Source organism: Ambystoma mexicanum, chromosome 3q, assembly GCF_040938575.1.
Source record: "Ambystoma mexicanum isolate Mex_15411 chromosome 3q, UKY_AmexF1_1, whole genome shotgun sequence".
Taxonomy (NCBI): Eukaryota; Metazoa; Chordata; class Amphibia; order Caudata; family Ambystomatidae; genus Ambystoma; species Ambystoma mexicanum.
This window is the reverse complement of record NC_090926.1, coordinates 269197327-269206644: the sequence shown is the minus strand read 5'-3', so window position 1 is coordinate 269206644 and position 9318 is coordinate 269197327.

Below are 9318 nucleotides of genomic sequence, written 5' to 3'. Positions count from 1 at the left end.
GTGCCCGATGGGTCGGAATGAGCCGCACTTTGCTCCGTCGTGCAATGGCGGAAACGCTATTTACGCTATGGCGGTCCGGTCGGTCGATTTCCGCAAGGGTCGTAATGAGGGCCATAGTCTTGCTCAACAGTACATGCGAGACTACTGATCTGTAAACCACACCCATGCTCAGCGAACAGTGTTAACCGAACTGAAGCTGCCAACAGGACATCACTAATCTCTCTCTACCTTTATCCTGCTATACCCTACTAACCTTCTCTACTTTCTTACCTTTCAGATCCGCCAGGAGACCACTCCGGTGGTGATAGTGCACAGTATACATGTCCTTTAACATTAACATATGCAGTTCAGGTTTATCAGTATTATATTCCCACTAATGCCTGTTGAGATAAAAAAAAAAATGATTTTCATAGTTAATGGATTATGGAGCCATGTTCCTTGGTGTTCATACAAGAAATTAATAGATACTAAATTGACATATATTCGGTATATGTATCACTGAGTGAGTCAGTTATCTTTTCCATGGTGCACACATGCCAAAGTTTGGCCACCACATGTGCAATAAGGGAGCATCTTTCGATTTCCTGCTGTGGGCTATAGTTAGACGTGCTGCTGTTAGCATGTGGTTAGTCAGTTTTGAAAGGTTTGTGTGGTGGGTCAGAAGAAGGACAATGACTCTGCTCTTCCATTTGTAAAGATTCTTTATTAAAAGAAAAGTGAACATTCCTGACTTTTCATAGACTACGGGTTTTCCCTACTTAACAAAACTAAAAAGGGTGCTAGTCAGTTGTCACAGAGTCCAAAAGGAAGATCTGTCCTCTGTCCAAAGTAATCCAACCTATCCCTGCTACTATCAAAACAACGAAGGCACAGGAGAATGACTTCCTTCTCTTGTAAGCTGCTTCCAAGTCGTATAGTTCAGATATTGGCTCTTCAATTTTTCAACAGTGTCTTTTACATGTTGGTTCTCCCTCTCTGTTTTATTCTTCTCTCGTATGATCTTTTTTGTTTCTATCCCCTTTTTCCTTGGGGGAATTCTGCTCTTCTCTTATTCGTTAAACTGGAGATTCTCTTTCTCTCTCTCTACTCAATGTCCAATCTTTTTCTTGACTAGGACAAATTGGACTGTTCCGCTTATCGCCCTGACTCTTCTCCAACACTTGCTTCTTACTGGGACATGTAGGAGTCTTCCAGAAATGATTCTCACTCTTCTCCAACACTTAGTCCTCACTGGGATCGGTATGAGCCTTCCAGTAATGATTCTCACTCTTATTATACACCTCCCACACTTGGTCCTTACTGGGACGAGTATGTATGTTCCATTTGTTATTTTTGGTCCCTGCTCTCCCTGTTAACTTTCTGTCTGTGGGATCGTGTCTCCGGCTCACAGGTCGCATGGGGCCTTCTTCGGTGACTGTTAGGTTGGCTTTTCGGCTCTTCGCTTCTTCTTCATTCAGCATGCTCTGAAGTGTCTTTAGGTAAGTGGTCTCAGTGTTGTTTAGGGACTTCCAAGTCCACCGGGCTTTGGTCACGCCACCACTTCTCACTAATAGAATGTCCAAGGAGTGACCAAGCATGCTAGCTTCTTCTCAGCATCTGAAGCCATGCGTCCCTGTCTCCTTCAGCTCCGCTCTCACTGCTGATTGGATTTGATTCTCATCTCCCAGGTCTCCTCCTCTCATATTTATGATGCTGCCGTAGTCCTCCTTCTCTGTTCTGCTTGTACTCTATACTGCTCCAGTGGTTTTCTTTGTCTCAGCACCATATAAATATATCTTTTCAGGTTTACTCAGGGGTTCTACATGATCATAACAAACACCAGTTTGTTTTTCATGTTTTTGCCTGGTAGGTGTTATTACTAATGGGTTATAGGTTGGTTGGTTAGGGAGAGCCTCATCGTAACGGGAGTCATTATCCCCAAATGGGGAGTCTCTCCCGGTGAGGTTCCGCTTGCCTCTACCCGTAGGGAGGGTATTACGTAGTGGGCTCACCTCCCTAGCATCACAGGGAAAAGCTCCCAAATGGGAAGAAGTGACTGAATCCCGCGATTCGTCACATTTGCTACAAGAATTAAGATTTCCTGATCAGCCAAATTGGCCAAAAGAAGCTGTGAAACTATTTCACCCTAAAAGCCACCATACATGAGCCATGTAGCCCATGCTGCCACACTCCCTCCAACCAAATAGGGAGGATTCAAGATACACCCTGTGGAACCTATATGGGGTGAAATACCATTGGAAAATAATGTTCACCTATGCATTGTGTACTCAAGCCTTTTGAAGTCTTCCTCTACGGCCACTGAAGTAGAGCAGTTTATAGTCTTCTTCCCTGAAGTAACCAAATGGATTGCCTCCTTCCTCACTGACAGACCCATTCAATCCACAGACCTCCCATCACCAGTTGTGTGCAGCGTCCCACAAGGTTCCTGCATCTCCCCCTCTCTTGACAATATCTATGCAAAACCTCTCTTTGACACGCTGGATGCCCTCGGAATCACATACACACACTATGCAGATGACACACACATTCCCCACCCACTCAGTGGAAGCTACTCCCAGGATACCACCACACTTAACGCCACCTGAATGGCCTCCCATCTGCTCTGCCTGAATGATGAAAAAACAGAAATCCTACTTGTCGAACCCCAAGCCCTACTTCACAAACTAGACCCGGCATGCCACTCCTTTGTGATAGATGGTATCACTATCCTGGTCTCACCGGCAGTGAACACACTGGGAATGTACCTGGATGCCACCCAAGAAATGATGAGAGAAGTAAGAGCCATTGCATCCTCTGTTGCCTACTGTGATGTATCCTGGAGAATCCTCCCAGAATCCCTGCCTAATGTCCCCTCCCCGGTGATCACAGGAAGGCAGCTGCTACCTGATGCTAACCTTGGGGTTGGTAGTATCCGGGTGGATCACCTGGGCGGAGAAAGCCCCCAACAAGTGTCAGAGCTCCGCTAGGAGTAATGCAGTATTCATCTTCTTTGGAGGGTGAGACTTCCATAGTGCCAGAATACTTGATGGCGTGTTGTCAGTCAGACTCACCTTTCCAACAACATCCAAAATGTTAGTAATGAAAACCCTTATGGTCACTCTAAGAAGAGAAAGTGTCAAGATCAGAACGTTAATATCATTATTTCTGAGAAAGGGGATTTTCTGTTTGGCTCAAGTTGTGAAATTAAGAACCAACCATTGGTGTCTTTAAAACCCTCATCTGAAGGTGTGTTCTATAATCAGAATGAGTTAGATACCGAAAGAGGTGATAAAAAGAAGAATAAGAATGTTAGGGGCTTCAAGTCCCATAATGCCAGAGGTACTCGGATGAGGAAGAGGGACTCAGAGGCACAGAACTGCTCTATGCAGTCTAGTGTTCCTGACAATCTACACCTGAGCGGGAATTCTGACTATTTAAATACCCCCCAGGTGCAGCTCAAGAGGAGTGGTAGCAGTCATAGCAGGAGAAGTTATCAGCGACCATGTATGCTGCAGGGGCAGGGAGCCGAGGATGCTGGAACCACAACTGTATCTGTGGTGGGTGATGGTGCTAAGAGTCATAATAAGGAGAAGCCCAAGTTACAGAGGTCACGCTGCTGTTGCAGTTTACTCCATGGCAGAGAAACGCTCTCCGCTTCTCGTGCCTGTCTCCGGTGGCTGGTGAGCACCAGGAAATGAGAGGAGCAATGTGGGCTCCTATTTGAGAAGGCGCAAGTCACAGGACTGCAACCGGGGCTGTCAGAAGCTCCTAAACCGAAGAACCAAGAAGAAGTGGCAGCGGCAGTGGGATACACAGACGTGCAGCAATAGATCGGTGAGTTGGCCTCTGACAGGTGACGCCAGGGCCCTCCGTTATAAACCGCTGACCGCTTATAGAACGTTTGCATACAGAACTAATGAAAGAAAGTGTTTTATCCTAAAACGTACATGAAAAAGAAACAAGAGGAGAAAGTTTATAACTATCACTAACCAAGTCACAGACGAGAGATATTTATTTTTTAACCAGTTTTATTTCTTAATCGAGGGCATTTGCAGTTTACAACATGTAGAGTCTTTGCTGTGTATCACATTTACATAACATGTTCAACACTGTTCAGACTTTGTCAATTTCAGAAACGGTTCGCTTGCCCCCGAAGGATTTCAATAAATTCCTAACAAATTCCCCTCCCCAACCGGTACACCCCTCCCGTTTCCCATCTTGATTGGTTCGAGTGTTACCCCATTACTGAATTTCCTTCCGATCTGAGTGTGTAGACTTTTGCTTGTTTTCGGTGTGTCAGTGAATGTGAATGTTTTTAAGTATTTGCGGTTTGTGGAAGTGGGATTCTCTGTCCTTTACAAAGTCCTGGAAGGGGTTCCCTACCGCCAAGAATTTCAAGTATTTACCTGCCTTTAGGGCACATATTTTTTCCATTGCCATAACCCCCCAGATCTTGACCCACCACCAAGCTGTTGTCGGTTCCGATTAATTCTTCCATCTTTGTGCAATGTCATTCTCGCTGCCATCAATAAATGTGTGATTAAAGTAGGTTTAGGCCCCGATGCAGCATATGTGCCTTCTGATACTGCTCCTAATAAGACTATTTTAAGTGTCATTGGTAACTCTGCTCCCGTTATCTCCTTTATGTGCCCCAGCACTTCTTTCCAGTACATTACAGCTCTTGGGAACGTCCAACACATGTGATACAGGTCCCCCCTCCCACCACATTGTCTCCAGCATACAGGGGAATATTTTGCATTGATTTTGTGTAGGCGATAGGGGGACATATACCACCTATAACATAGCTTATACGCTGATTGTTTGATCGCAGTGCATTTGATTGAACTGTGTGCTCTCGACCATATCTGCCCCCATTCTTCTTCCGTGATCGTTTCCCCTATATCTTTCTCCCAATTCTCTTTATACAGAGGTTTGTCTTCTATTTGCGCGTTGTTCAGCAATCTATATAATCTGGCTATCCCTTTCGTGGTCGAGCCCTCTGGCAAGATTAATTCCAGCCCAGTGGGGGTCCTCGTGCCTGCTCTCTTCACTATTGGCTGAGAGATCCAGTGTCTGATTTGTGTGTATTTGTATCTTTCTTTTTCCCCAATACCTGAATTTCTGTTTACAGTCTACAAAGAGCAGAGGGATCCCATCCTGGTACATGTCTTTTAGGGTTGATGCCCGCGCACCAATCCATCTCTCCCAGATTTCTGTTGCAGGCCCGACGTGAAGTCTGAATTATGTGCCAGGGGGGAGAAAGGACCCAACCCCCGCTGAATATTTTTCATACCAAGTGTTTTGTCCCAACTGTGTAACAACATTCTGGTAGCTTCCAACAAGCAACCCCTCCTCCCCCTCAAAGGCTCCAGTGTTGAGGGCTTGTAGTGCTTTCAAAGGGATATTAGTAGACGCTTGCTCTATCCCACACCACCCTTTCAGTTTGCTTTGTCCCGGCCACTTCAGCATTGGCGCCAAGTGAGCTGCCAATAAGTATCTATGTCCGGGATTCCCAGAACCCCGAGGAGAGGTGGGCGCATCAGTATTCGTCTTTGTATCCTGGGCTTCTTACTTTGCCAAATTAAAGTAAATATTGCTTTTTGTAGTTCTTTAATCGAGTGGGGTGATATATCTATGGGCACCGAGCCTACCACGTAGAGCAATCTGGGGAGGTGGGTCATTTTTACTGCTGCGATTCTTGCAAACCATGACAATTCTTGGGATTCCCATCTATCCATGTAATCTTGTAGTTGTTTCCAGAGGGGTTTAATATTTGTTCTGTATAGGCTCCCCATATCCCTTGTTAAATTTATCCCCAGATATTCCAGGGTTTCTTTTTCCCAGATTAAGGGGTATGTTTTCTCCAGAACCATGATCTCCTCACTCTCTTCTGTTATGTTTATTGCTTTAGATTTGAATAGTTTATGGAGAACCCTGATATCCTGGCGAACTCTTGTAGTTTTGCTATGGCCCTAGGCAGTATGTTTTTGGTGTCTTTCATAAAGAGCATTATGTCGTCCGCGTATAATGCGATTTTATGTGTTGCCTTCCATATGTCACTCCTCTAATCTCTGGGTCTAATCTAATCTGTACTGCAAAGGGCTCCATCGCCATTGCAAAGATCGGAGGGGAGAGGGGGCAGCCATGTCGAGGGCCTCTCCTTATTTTCATCTGTTCCAAACCTTGTCCGTTGACCATGAAGCTTGTGGATGGGATTTGAAAGTTAGCTGATACCATCTTGGTGAATTCCAGTCCGTACCGGAACCCCTGCAGTACTAGCTTTGGATATTCCCAATCCAGACTGTCAAAGGCCTGTCTACCATCTAATGCAGCTACTGAGAATCGTTGTTTCATTCTTGTTCCCATGTCAATGGCCCTTCTCACATTGTCTTGTGTGTGCCTTCCCCTAATAAATCCTGCCTGGTCTTCGTGTATGATTTCTGGGAGGACTTTCATAAATCGGGTTGCCAGTATCTTAGCATAAATCTTTGCGTCAGTGTTTAAGAGTGTAATGGGGAGGGGCGTGGCTGTGAGCCGACTGAAAGACATGGCTCCTTGAGTGCTCCTGACCAACCTCGCTGCCAAAGCAAAATTTAGCAGTCTGGAGCCCACAATGGAATTTACAAACATACCACGAGCTGCATGAATAGTCGCTGCCTCAAACTCGCCAGGACCGGAGTGCTGCAATTGTGTCCAGAAGCTAAGATTCGCTCCAAAAGATTGTCCCGGCCAATGAAGGAGGAACCAAGATGGCGGGCGGCAGTTCGGAGTACCTCCGGTTGCGTAGGGGGAGGGGCAGCGCTTGTCTCAACGGCCCGAACCTCTACTAAAATGCCTATAACCAAAGCGAGCGGACAAGCACCCTGCCAGATCACCTGTACCTGATACCACAGAAGCGAGCACCCAGGGGAGAACTACCCACTCCATGCCCACCCGGACCACAACTAAGAACCTGCTACGCTCATCAGCGGCATCCAGTACCCCTGAGATTGAGGATTGCCCCGCCTGGTGAGTCGCCGCTGAGGCGCACATGGACTTCCCCGGCCCAAGCAGCACTCGCGATACCAGCTCCATTGTGCTGCCGGCAGTGACGGCCGGACGTCCCTTGGGGATCCTGATTGGGGGTCTGGGCGCACCCCTCCCTCACTGCACCGGCCCTCCCATACGACCACTCGTGCTTGCTGCACCGGGAGTCAGACGGACACTCGAGGGATACTACAAAGCGTCACTCGCCGGACAGATCGGTGCGCCCCTACACTCCACCGCTGACACCACTTCAGCACCTACATGACTAACCTGACCCTGTGGAGCCGGGGCTTGGGAGAGCCGAGACAAAGCAGAGGCGTGATTCCTCCCAGGTTGTCAAGGGAATAAGCACAGAACCAGAGCATCAGGTGAAGCAACTTTAATATATTTCTCAAATTAGTTGCTGTCTGGGGCGCACCGCAATCGCGCATATATAAAGAGGGAGCACCTGGATCCGCAACAACAAGTAATACGGGAGCAAAAATAGCAGCAGAGAAGTCCGAGCCGGGTAAAGAAGGGGACTCCTGGATCTTATCGTACACCTGACGCGGCCCCATCTCCCACAACACCAGCTGCCTACTCAGTACGCTAAAGACCCCGGGAAGCAGTCAGCCTCCCATCGGGAGGCGCAGCGGCTGAACCAGCACCCACAACAAGCAACACCCACACCACCTCTGAAGATCGGGCGACCCGGAACAAGGAGAAACCCCTCCCTCCCATCTTGAGAAGGCCAGAAAACCATCTGGAAGCTAAGCCTGGGGAGCCCCATTAGGGGAATTTCAACTACCACCACTCGCTGATGCACCCCGCCTAATTGCCTCGAACTTGGCTTACAGACCTGGGATCTCTGTCCCCTCGCAAACAGCTCATCTTCTCGCTGGGGGCACTATGGTGAAAAGCAGTAAAGCTGCAAAGCAAGCGGACATTGCAACTATGTTGAATAACCCTACTCGGGGTAAAGCGGGGAGACGCGATCAAGCAGGTGTGGCACCAGGGGGTATACATGGCCTGGAGGAGCCAGAGGCTAGCCAATTCGCCACGAAATCAGATCTCAAAGACCTACGATCGGCACTTACAAAAGAAATCCAAAAGGGCACAGACGAGGTAATCAGGAAAATCTCATCACTGGACAAACGAGTCGAAGAAGTAGAAAAGCGCGCAGAGGGAGTCGAGAACAGCCTACGCAACAACACGTTCGAGCTTGAACACTGCCTAGACGGGATCGCAGCCTTAGAAGCAAGATGTGACGCACTTGAGGCCAAGAGGAGGATCAGAGAACTGCTCACACCGAAATAATATCCGCCTTCGAGGGATACCTACCACAGTAACCTACTCTGAGCTGGAAAGCTTCACCAAAGATCTGTTCAGGTTTATAATAACATTACCGGACAGCTCCCCCTTAGAAATTGACAGAGTCCATTGTACTGCAGCGAGACAAGCAGCAACATCACCACCAGACGTCCTTGCCCAAATTAATTTATTCAAAGTCAAGGAGGAGATAATGAGGGAGGCTAGATCCTCAAAGCAAATCATCTTCAGAGGAGCAACCATCTCCCTATATCAAGGTCTAGCGGGCACAACATTTCAGAAGCGCAGAGCCCTCCGTAACCTAACAGAATGGCTGCAAGAACGTAAAGTGCAATACCGCTGGAGCTTCCCCACCACTCTGAACTTCACTTGGGAGGGGACCCGTAGACAGATCCGCAACCCAAAGGAGGCAAGCTGCTTCTTGGGGAAGGGATCTCCCGATGAGAGCTCTGAGCCAGACATACAATCGCAATCACAGACCAGACTAGCTACACCTGACATTTGGTCGCAGGCCAAACAAAATTGCAATTATCCATAGGTAAGTGCAAACCCTCGATTCATTCATAGTACAATTCATGCGTAAAAAAACGCCACACAATCCCTTCCAACCAAGGCCCTACTCCGAGGGAGCGTGTTCAAGACAGGGGACTGTGTGCATGTTAGAATTTATTCATTTTATTCATTAATCAAATATCATTATGAAAACATTTACAAAAAGACACATACACATATTGACATATCATCTGTTAAAAACCAGATCTAGAAAAAACACAAGTCATTTCTAGAAAAATACATATAATATCAAACCAGTGATCACATCTCAAACATCATTACTCACATCGACTTTCATCCCCATTCATACTAACAACCAAAGGCACATGTGCAAAACAATGCAATTTTGATGAATTCTGATCTATAGTCAGAGCTCCCATCTAATGAGACTAATTCTATCAACTGAAGATGCATAGTTGACAATATTTTTTCTAAAAGTCACAGCTAAGTATA